The following is an 11,887-nucleotide window of genomic DNA, read 5'->3' on the forward strand; positions in this document are numbered from 1 at the left end:
AAGCAATGCAAAAAGAATCAAGAGAAACGGAGCTAAAACGAAGATTCTAGAGCGAAAACGGTGAAAGACAAGAAATTAAGTTACGATCCAGGGAATTAGCAAGCCAAACGACTTGCTAAACGGGCTGCCAAATGGCCTGCCAGTGTGGCGAACGGCCTGCCAAACGCCCAGATCAATGGCCTCATTAAACGGCTTGCCTTAGCAAACGGGCTCTGCAAACGGCTTGCACACGGCCTGCCAAACGGCCTGCCAGCCGTTTGCAGGTAAATTTTGTGCTTATTTAAAGGCTTTTTGTGATCCAATTTCAACACACTTCTCTTCACTCTCTCACTAAAATACACTTTCTCTCACCAGAGCTTTCAAGGCCTTCTCACCTCCGAGCGGGAAATTAAGTACCCGGAGGTGAACGCCGAAGATTGTAATAGGAGCGGTCTAGAGGATGTCAGCACCTGATCTCGTCTGTAAACGGTGAACGCTTTCCTTAATTTAATGAAGTTATCTTGTTATCTTAAGTTGCTTTCGTCTTGCATGCTTATCTGTCTGTTACGAATGTTTATTATATGTTGAATACTTTATCTGAGACTTATCATACTGTTATGCTGAAACCCTGACGGGTTAGAAGTTTAATTTACGGATCACCCTTTCTGCTTATTCACGTGGATATAACCTAGTATTGGGACCTGATCAACCCTAGGATACAAGGTAAGTAGTAATGTGTGCTTAACGTCACAATATGGATATAGTACCTATGTACGAATAACCATTTATTCGTCATAGAAGAGCTGCCCATTTAGGTTGTGATTAGAGTTAGCAACATAGAGTTCAGTGAACACTAGCTTACTCAAAATCATGATTCGCGTCAGAAGCAACGTTCTTGAGATGTTGTAAGATGATCCGGGGTTGAATAAGTGATCGCAAAGGAGAGACCTCTAACCCAATTAGCAGTACCTTAGAATATCTAAGATTGCACATCTGTTAATGTTAAGGCATAGCATAGTGTTAAGTGGTGGAATATTGCTTTAGTTAGACCAACTAGGATTAAGAAAAGCTGAGACTTTCCTTTATGGGTATACCACTTTGTTCATGTACCTGGGATCCTATACATAAGGTTGTTTAAACCCTTTAGGTTAACGTTGGGAGTAGGGATACCCGTCTTAGCCAGAATCTTCAAAGCCTAAACTCTTAGTGACAAATCAATTAGGTTCATAGCCCAGTTGATTGAGGTTTGGTGTTTATCCTAGGAAGTTAAACTCTTGTGATAATTCTCCTTCAGAATTCTATTCTCCATACCTATCTATCTCTATCTTTATAAGTTCAATTACTGTTTTATTTAGTTAATCTTAATCTATCACCTCTTGTCACTAGGGTTAACCGTATAGGCACTTTTGTCCCACGTTACTGAGCAAACATACAAAAATATGAACCTGAGTTATATTTACCACTTACTCGTTAAAAGAAAGAAAAGTAGGTGAGTTATAGCTAGGAAACCCTAGCTAAATATAAATGATAAAACCATTACTTTCTTTTGATAGCTAATTCTGACGTGTTGCGACCTAACGACACCGCACAAATAAAACCGTCCGTTTTGGATATCCTCAGGTGTGATTGCACGTTCGGACTAGATACAGTTCAGGATATCCTCAGGTGTGAACACGGCAGAATTGGCACAATAATTCGTCACAGACGAGGAGATGACTGACGAGGGTCAGTCCGCATTGAGAAACCCGACGAGGCCGCGCACCAGTGTATCTTACTCCCTTCCATACCCACCACCTCAGCCATGACTGTATTTATTTATGGAATATTTGGATAATTACTTATGATACTCTATTACTTTATGTGTGTACGCCCGATTTAGGGCATAACTGTTTTATGTTTTTAGTATGTATGGTATTTAGAATAACAATTGCATGAATAAAACGTCACAAACAAACGACGATCGAGACCATACGAGATGGAAGCACGACTTGGAGCAAGGACGCATTGAACGAGGATGACGCCGGCACAAGAATTGAAGAACCCAAAATTGGCACGCCGTCCGACTGCACGCCTTGCAACCATAGGGGAGTACTACGTCTTCACCACCTTTTCAAATAGAATATACGCAAACTACTATACCACTTTAAAAACTAAGTGTGGGATTGGCAACCCCACCAACATAAACTTTTAATAACATAACGCCTCTTTTAAAAACCTAAAGTGTGGGATACGTCGTATCCTTAACATTGAGGACAATGTTATTTTAAAGTGTGGGATAGCAAATGTTGCACATAACGATTCTTGTAAAATCCTCAAGTGTTGGTAAAACTAAATTTTTCATAAAAATTTAAAACTTTCTGAACTATAAAAACACTAAGGATTATAAAATTCTATAAAAAAATCAAAAAGTTTTTGCTACAAAATAGACAAAAGGGTAAAACAAGGTTAAAAACTTTTTGCAAAAATCAAACCAACTTTCCAAAAGAGCATTGCATAACGAAAGGCGCAAATCGACCCATTATAATTGTTGTGAGGCACCCCCAAATAAGGCTTTATAAGCACTCATTTTTAGTGCTTCACTATACTTCCGTTGAGCGCGCCGATGTTAACATCTCGGAATCAGAACTTGCTCTTGATCTACATTTCGGAATCACACATTTTGGCAAGAATGACTAAGTTAGAACCTCAGCTATTCGTGAAGACAAAAACAACCCCCACTACACATCTTCGTTTCCATCTTCATTCCACAAATCCATTCACCTCTACTTACCTATTCTATCCGCTTCATAAACAAAGAAATAAATCCCGACAAAATCATTCCTTTCGGGAAACCCTCTACAAAACCGCATTAGAAAAAAATGCTAGCATCCAAGCCAATTATCGAAAAAGACCGCCAATGAAAGGAGACCTCGAAGAGAAAAGCAGAAGTTATCTTGTAATCTTAAAAAAAAAAATTTGAATAAAGGTTCTGAAAAAGGAGCAGAACCAGAAAAGATTCGAGGAAAGAAACTCCTGGCAGTCAAAAAGAAGGATGCTCACCGTGAAATTCTTGACAAAAAGCTGAAGGGATCACTAAAATCGATCTTTCAAAAGAAACTCCTATCTATCAAAACCCTTTGTACCCTAGAAACCTCCAAATCATCATCTCTTCACAATCCAAGCTGAGTCGATAACTGAAAATTCTCTCAAATAAGTGATGGAGATTTGAGTCTTGATCAAGCCTATGACGAAGAATGTAAGCATGACTGGCTAAGAGTGATTTCATTTCTTAGAACTATAGGACACCCTAAACACTTTAGTGAAATGAGTGACCCGAGTGAGATAGCCTCAGTTATGTAACCTCCCCTCATGCTTAAAAGTTTGAGAATAACGAAAAGAATAAAACTAAGTTTTCACTCCTTCATCTTGAGGAACAAAGACCACTTGATCACTACGAATAAAAGTCCTCATTGTTTAAAGTTCGAAAGTTTGCTTGAGGACAAGCAAAGTCTAAGTGTGGGATATTTGATATCGGCTAAAAAGTCATATTTTTACCCCCGATATTGAGTCCCAAAAGCATAAAGTTCAAAAGTTTGTTGGCAAAATAATCGTTTTTCAGTTAAATTTGTAGATAAAGTAATTACGAAGCAATGCAAAAAGAATCAAGAGAAACGGAGCTAAAACGAAGATTCTAGAGCGAAAACGGTGAAAGACAAGAAATTAAGTTACGATCCAGGGAATTAGCAAGCCAAACGACTTGCTAAACGGGCTGCCAAATGGCCTGCCAGTGTGGCGAACGGCCTGCCAAACGCCCAGATCAATGGCCTCATTAAACGGCTTGCCTTAGCAAACGGGCTCTGCAAACGGCTTGCACACGGCCTGCCAAACGGCCTGCCAGCCGTTTGCAGGTAAATTTTGTGCTTATTTAAAGGCTTTTTGTGATCCAATTTCAACACACTTCTCTTCACTCTCTCACTAAAATACACTTTCTCTCACCAGAGCTTTCAAGGCCTTCTCACCTCCGAGCGGGAAATTAAGTACCCGGAGGTGAACGCCGAAGATTGTAATAGGAGCGGTCTAGAGGATGTCAGCACCTGATCTCGTCTGTAAACGGTGAACGCTTTCCTTAATTTAATGAAGTTATCTTGTTATCTTAAGTTGCTTTCGTCTTGCATGCTTATCTGTCTGTTACGAATGTTTATTATATGTTGAATACTTTATCTGAGACTTATCATACTGTTATGCTGAAACCCTGACGGGTTAGAAGTTTAATTTACGGATCACCCTTTCTGCTTATTCACGTGGATATAACCTAGTATTGGGACCTGATCAACCCTAGGATACAAGGTAAGTAGTAATGTGTGCTTAACGTCACAATATGGATATAGTACCTACGTACGAATAACCATTTATTCGTTATAGAAGAGCTGCCCATTTAGGTTGTGATTAGAGTTAGCAACATAGAGTTCAGTGAACACTAGCTTACTCAAAATCATGATTCGCGTCAGAAGCAACGTTCTTGAGATGTTGTAAGATGATCCGGGGTTGAATAAGTGATCGCAAAGGAGAGACCTCTAACCCAATTAGCAGTACCTTAGAATATCTAAGATTGCACATCTGTTAATGTTAAGGCATAGCATAGTGTTAAGTGGTGGAATATTGCTTTAGTTAGACCAACTAGGATTAAGAAAAGCTGAGACTTTCCTTTATGGGTATACCACTTTGTTCATGTACCTGGGATCCTATACATAAGGTTGTTTAAACCCTTTAGGTTAACGTTGGGAGTAGGGATACCCGTCTTAGCCAGAATCTTCAAAGCCTAAACTCTTAGTGACAAATCAATTAGGTTCATAGCCCAGTTGATTGAGGTTTGGTGTTTATCCTAGGAAGTTAAACTCTTGTGATAATTCTCCTTCAGAATTCTATTCTCCATACCTATCTATCTCTATCTTTATAAGTTCAATTACTGTTTTATTTAGTTAATCTTAATCTATCACCTCTTGTCACTAGGGTTAACCGTATAGGCACTTTTGTCCCACGTTACTGAGCAAACATACAAAAATATGAACCTGAGTTATATTTACCACTTACTCGTTAAAAGAAAGAAAAGTAGGTGAGTTATAGCTAGGAAACCCTAGCTAAATATAAATGATAAAACCATTACTTTCTTTTGATAGCTAATTCTGACGTGTTGCGACCTAACGACACCGCACAAATAAAACCGTCCGTTTTGGCCATATCAGCAGTTTATGCATCCATAATTATATCCAGGCCTCACCTGATAAACATAAAAACAAAAACAAATTCATAAAAGAAAAATTAACTAATAGTTTGAAAAGTGTTGGATACATACCAAATCAAAATCGATTTTGTGATTCCAACTGGTAGTTGCCAAAATCGATTCAAGGTAATCAGCACAAAGATACGATAGCACCGATGATGATGTTTGTAACAGCAGGGACGATGACGGCGGTGGTGATATCATAATCGACGATGTATACGAACTGAAGGTTTTGACGATTGATATTGAAGAGAAAGGGGAATTAGAAGATACAGCGAGTAACCCTAATTAGTGTTTAGGGTTAATTGAAGAAGAAGAGGAAGATCGTAACAATGATTTGATTGAGCAGTTTTTTAGTTTTTTTTTTTAACCTATTTAAGATTTAAGATGAATGAATGGATTGAATGAAAGATGTATACCGAATTGAATGAATGGATTATTTTTGTGAAATATGAAATCATTTTTTATGAGACTAATTATGTCAGATCATATTTTTTTGCCTCTAACCGCGGATTTAATTGTTTTTGAATTCAAATTGTGGCCTAGTGGGATTCCTAGTCATCATTCAGAAAAGTGAGTGACCAATGAAGATATAACACGTAGGATGCCACGTGGACTCGAAGAAGGTGGGGCTGACACGTAGGACCCATGCACACGATTTATAATATTGTATAGATATTGGAGTTGGTATATTGGTGGTGACCCGACGAGTCATAATGGAAGTCAGAGGTTCAACTCTCATGCGCTGCAAAATATTTCTCTCGAGCTTACTCTCATATTTCATAGATCTCGGAGGTCTCGGACGTCTTGCTTCGAGCCTCACAAGAGGGGGTATTACTACACGTGATATCCGTGTAGATTCGTCGTGAGGATTTCCTCATGAGAATTTCCATATAGATCATATGGGTGACGAATGATATTACGTTGTTTTCCCTTTTTTTACTTCACCCAGAATTATCATATATATATATATATGTGTGTGTGTGTGTGTGTGTGTGTCTGTGTGTGTGTGTATTATCATAATCAAGAGGGAAGCATTTTTTTTTTTTTGAAGGGGGAAGCAAATTTTTTTATTTTATTTTTTTGTTTTTTGAAAAAAAAAAAATTTCACGAACATTATAGATTAGATGAAAATATGAACATTTAAAAAAGGCACTTTGTGATGAATGTCATTATTTTGGCGGGAAAACGCTCGAAGAAAAAAATAAAAACATTCAATGCATTGAATGTTTTGCTGTTGAGTTTATTTGCATCGTTTTGTTTTCATCTTGTGTGAAGTGTTTTTTTTTCGAATTTAGCCCAATTTAGAGATAAGGGTTTAGGGTTTTCGAGTTTTCTCCGTAAACCCTCAACCCAAAACCCTAAACCCTAAACCCTAAACCCTAAACCGTTCGTGTTAAAATATACCCTAATTTCTAAACCCTAAACCCTAATTTCTAAACCCCGATCCTTAATTTCTAAACCCTAATAGCTAAACCCTAATTTTTAACCCCCTAATTTCTAAACCCTAATTTCTAACCCCTTAAAAAAAACTCAGAATTAAAACATTCAATGCATTGAATGTTTTCATTTTTTTCTTCGAGTGTTTTTGATGTGTGCGAGGGGTAGTACGAAATACTATTATAGTTTACTACGAAATACTATTAAATACGATACAATTTACACAAGTTATTTATTTATTTATTTATTGAATGGATATACCTAAACCTTGCTACAACACTTATAGGCAGTGTACCTAATCGTAGATTAGTGTAGTTTTTAGTAAGTTTAGTTCGTTCTACAGGGATACAGCTGAGTTTAACGCTATATTTTTATTAACTATATTTATATATATATATATATATATATATATATATATATATATATATATATATATATATATATATATATATATATATATATATATATATATATATATAAGTAGTATTATTATTATTATAAAAGGGGGGTTTTACCGTTTAATAACCGGTTTGTCGATTTTAAGTCCTAATGCAAAATATTCAATATAACTTAATTTAAAGCGTAAAGTAAATGACGATAAATAAAAATGCGATAAAATAAAAGTACGATAATTAAAAGTGCAATAAAATAAAAGTACGATAAATAAAATGACGATAAATAAAAGTGCGATGAGATATAAAATAAAGGAATTATGCTTATTTAAACTTCCGTAATCATGATGTTTGATGTGTTGATTTTAATTTATTACCATGGGTTAATTGTCCTTTGTCCTGGATTATTCGATACGTCCATCTGGTTTTTGTCCATAATAGTCCATCGGTCATAAATATAAAGTGCTAGTGTCCTCGTCAAATTACCCTTATACCCGAAGTCAAATATTCCAACTAATTGGGGACTTAAACTGTAATAAGGTTTTAATACATTGTTAATGATTACACCAGGTTATCGACTGTGTGTAATCCAAGGTTTTAATACTTTATTAACAATTACACCAATTTTCCTTGTATGTAATCCACCCCTGTTTTAATGAGTCCACTGACTATTAATCCATCCCCGTGTCCGGCCAAATGAACAATTATTAGTACTTATAAATATCCCGCCCATCGTATCCGATCGAGTGTATGTGGTTATTTATAGATACGTCAAATTGTAAATCTCTACATTAAATTAACGAACTATCATTCAGTTAAACAAATATAAAGCCCATTAATAGTCTATAGTCCAATTTCCACAAGTGTCGGTCTTTTGTCCAAACCCCAATTATGGTCCAAAGCCCAATAACCCCGTCTTAATATTTAGTCCAACATCACGATTACTTCGGCTTAAATAAGCATAATAATAACTTAGCTACGAGACATTAATTTAAAAAGGTTGAACATAACTTACAAGAGTATTAATCGCGTAGTATTACACGGACAGAGCTTCGACTTACAAAACCTTAAAACATTCGCTATAATAACCTTATTATTATTAAACTTAAATTAAAATTAAAATTAAAATTAAAATTATAAATATATATATATATATATATATATATATATATATATATATATATATATATATATATATATATATATATATATATATATATATATATATATATATATATATATATATATATATATATGTTTACAGAAGGAAGATTGAAGATGGTGTAATATGATCGTCGAATTGCATGTCCTTTTATAGTGGGATTTGGGTCCTGGTGTGCTCCGCGATTGCTGAGGTTTTGTGCCTCACAGCTCCACGACTGCGGAGCTTCCATTTCCAGCTCACACAAAGTTTGGATCCTAGCTTGCCGACGTTTATTTATTTAATATATATATATATATATATATATATATATATATATATATATATATATATATAATTTACATAATTAATTATATATTATATTATATTTATGTGCATAGTTGATTTTTAATTTTAGCTCCGTTGAGTCGCACGTTGATAGTTGGTTCATGTACCGGTTTCGGATTTTCGAACACCTTTTTGTATAATTGATATTACTCAAATTAGTCATATCTTTAGTCGTAATATCACGTCCTATTGTTGTTTATTTCGTATGTAAACATAGTAATTCCGTTTGTATTTCATATTATTGTAATATAGTCTAGAATCATTGTAAACTTGAAGAAATATGGAAGGTTATGTATGATACAGCTCAAAGATCGAAACCAAGACCAGAAATTCAAAGACAGAAGGGTGCGCTCAGCGCACAATGCATAAATTTGATCAGAAGATTTTTTGGCCAAAACTAAAGTGCGCCAAGCTATGTGCGTTCCGCGCACAGTAGTGCGCTCAGCGCACCCCTACGCGCACTTTTACCAGAAAAGCAGATTTGAACGTGCGATGTCGAGCTGTAAAGAAAAAGTGGAGTAGGTGAAGAGTGCGCTCAGCGCACCCTTACTGTGCGCGCCGCGCACAGTACTTTGCAACAACTGTTCAGCTTATTTAATTCCATTTCCAGCTTCATTTCTTGGGCACCAGTTTCCTTTCTGTTCAGAGACTAAAACATACGATTCAAAGCAGTTCTTGGGCTTATCAAAGTGCATCTAAGCACTCAAATCATTGAATAATCAAGGATCATTCAAGAGCTCCATCCAAGATTACTCCTAAAAGGTCAATCTTGTATTTACAATGAATTCTATCTTTGTTACTCTTTTGTTTAAGTTTTCAAGCATGATTGTTGGCTAGTCCATTTTATGTTCATCTAGATAAATAACCGAGATGTTGAATGTTTACTATTGATTGATTGTTATTATGCACGATAGTTTGATGTTTGAATACAAGAACCATTCTTGTTAAGTTTAATCCTTTCGATTCAACTAGTTGATATATTCATTTGATTAAGAAACATCATCTTGTTAAGTTAATGTATTGATTTACACCTAGTGACATGTGTTTATCCGTCTTTTACCAAAAGGGATAAGTTTAGTTCAAATGGTTAATTTACATTAGAATGTAAGAACGACTCTTGTAGATACTTTGGAATAGCTTAATTAGTATGTGTAATTGTCTAGGAGAATGACCAATTCCTTAGAATCTGTTATACACACTTTCAACTAGCTAGTTCCATTAATTAATATGTGTTAGTGATTTGCCTTATCTAGTGACGTTTATAGGGATCTTATTATAACACTTAGTTAATTATTTAGGTTGGGTGAATTGAGCATTTAACCAGACCAAGGGAATGAACTAAGTTAAACTTTTAGTTGATATAGGAGTGGATCATGTACAACACACCATTGACTTGATCATCATTCAAGTCTTCAAACTAGTTGAATTAGTTAATTACAAATAGGAGGTCTTAGATGACAAGAACATCACTTGCGTCGTGAAATCCCGTTTGAGTGTTTGCGCAAGACTACTCTTGGTGAACCAATTAATTAGTTCTCGTGCATAACCAATCAATCCAATCTTAATCCTAAATAACATTCAACATTAAGGGTAAAAAGTCTAGATGAGCATATTTCCTTAATTTGATATCAAAACTATTTTCTGTTTTCATAAACTTAAAATACAAAAAATATTGCCTTTTTAATCTTATTCATCACTTGATTCGCCCATCGTAAAAGGGCAAACCAAAATATATCTTGTACTTGTAATTTTCTTAGTTAATCACAATTTAGTCTATAATCCTAATTTGATTTAGATATTGTCCTTGGAACGATACACGGATTTTACCATTTACTATACTACTACACGATCGGGTACACTGCCCGTTAGTGTGTAGCAATCTCTAATCAGTATTTTTTCATGCTATTTCATACAACAATTCATATACCACGTTTCGCACATCAAGTTTTTGGCGCCGCTGCCGGGGACAGTTTTGTGTCAAAATAGAATTGTTAACTAATTTGTGATTAAGTAGTTTCTTAATTATTTTAAATTATTAATAGTCTTTGATTTTAATTTTGTAGAATCGGTGCGTTTAATAGTTTTGTTAGTTGTGTGATTGACAGATTTTAGGTTGCATATGCCACATACCCGAAGTTCAGATTCTCCATTACTTACACCGCTTACAGAACCTGATAGGAAGCTTGGTAGAATCCCAAAAGAAATACTTGAACTTTTTGAATCTTCATCAAAGCAAGAAACTTTTGATTCAGAATCAAGTACAACTAAGCCAAGATATTCTGAATTTGAACTAGTTCATCCTCCAAATTTTGAAATGGAAGGAGAGGCAAGACATGTGGTACCAAGACAATTAATGGCGGCCAAGATGAAGGCGACCCGAACCGGACAAGGAAGTGCAATTACTCCGCCCACAGGAGAAGCAAAATTTGAAATAAAAGAACCTATTCTCCAAATGATTAACAACAGATGTCAATTTGGTGGTGGTCCGAATGAAGATGCAAACGAACATATTCGTCTTTTTCAAGAGATATGTCTTCTATTCAAACTTCAACCGGACACTGATCAAGCCATATTTTTAAGACTTTTCCCATGGACACTCCACGGGGAAGCACGGAGTTAGTTAGATTCATTATCCGAGGCTACGATAGAAACTTGGGATGGTATGTTGGAAAAAATTCTTAAGAAATATTTTTCAGCTTCTAAGTCCGCGAGACTCCAACAAGAAATTACCCAATTTTGTCAAAAGCCGATGGAAACCTTGTATGAAGCATGGAATCGATTTTCCAAAATGTTAAGAGGTTGTCCAAACCATGGTTTGGATACCTTCCAAAAAGTCCAAATCTTTTACAAGGGTTGTGATGTTGCAACCCGGATTTCTATTGATCAAGCGGCTGGAGGTTCACTCATGGACAAAACCGAGCAAGAGGCTTATGAGATAATCGAGAAGCAAGCCGATTATTCTCATGAGTGGCACCAAGAATGGCCAATTACTCGTAATGCTCAAGTCCAAAGCACCGGTGCTTATGATGACCTTAGTTCCCTAAGTGTGAAAATAGACGGTGTTGCTCGAAATATGTACAAGAAAACCAAGGAAATTCATAGTATGAAGGTGGGTTGTGAATACTGTGGTGGTCTCCATTTAGGAAAAGATTGTGATGCCGGTTTAACAATGGCTCAGAAAGAAGAAGTGGCTTTCATAAGTCAAAGAAATAATAATCAATTTCAAGGAAGAGCCCAGTTTAACCGAAACTTCAACAACCCATACAACCCTCAAGGTCAAAATTTCAATTACCAACAAGGGTCAAGTAGTGGGTTCCAACAACAAAC

General features: G+C 35.8%; 1 non-coding gene across 1 annotated transcript; it reads right to left on the minus strand.

The window, feature by feature from the left end:
* Positions 1–11,270: 11,270 nt before the first annotated feature.
* Positions 11,271–11,377, minus strand: LOC139850777 (small nucleolar RNA R71). The gene has a single exon (XR_011760158.1). It is a non-coding gene; the product is annotated as a small nucleolar RNA R71 (small nucleolar RNA).
* Positions 11,378–11,887: the final 510 nt, after the last annotated feature.

The sequence above is a fragment of the Rutidosis leptorrhynchoides genome, chromosome 5 (assembly GCF_046630445.1).
Source record: "Rutidosis leptorrhynchoides isolate AG116_Rl617_1_P2 chromosome 5, CSIRO_AGI_Rlap_v1, whole genome shotgun sequence".
NCBI lineage: Eukaryota > Viridiplantae > Streptophyta > Magnoliopsida > Asterales > Asteraceae > Rutidosis > Rutidosis leptorrhynchoides.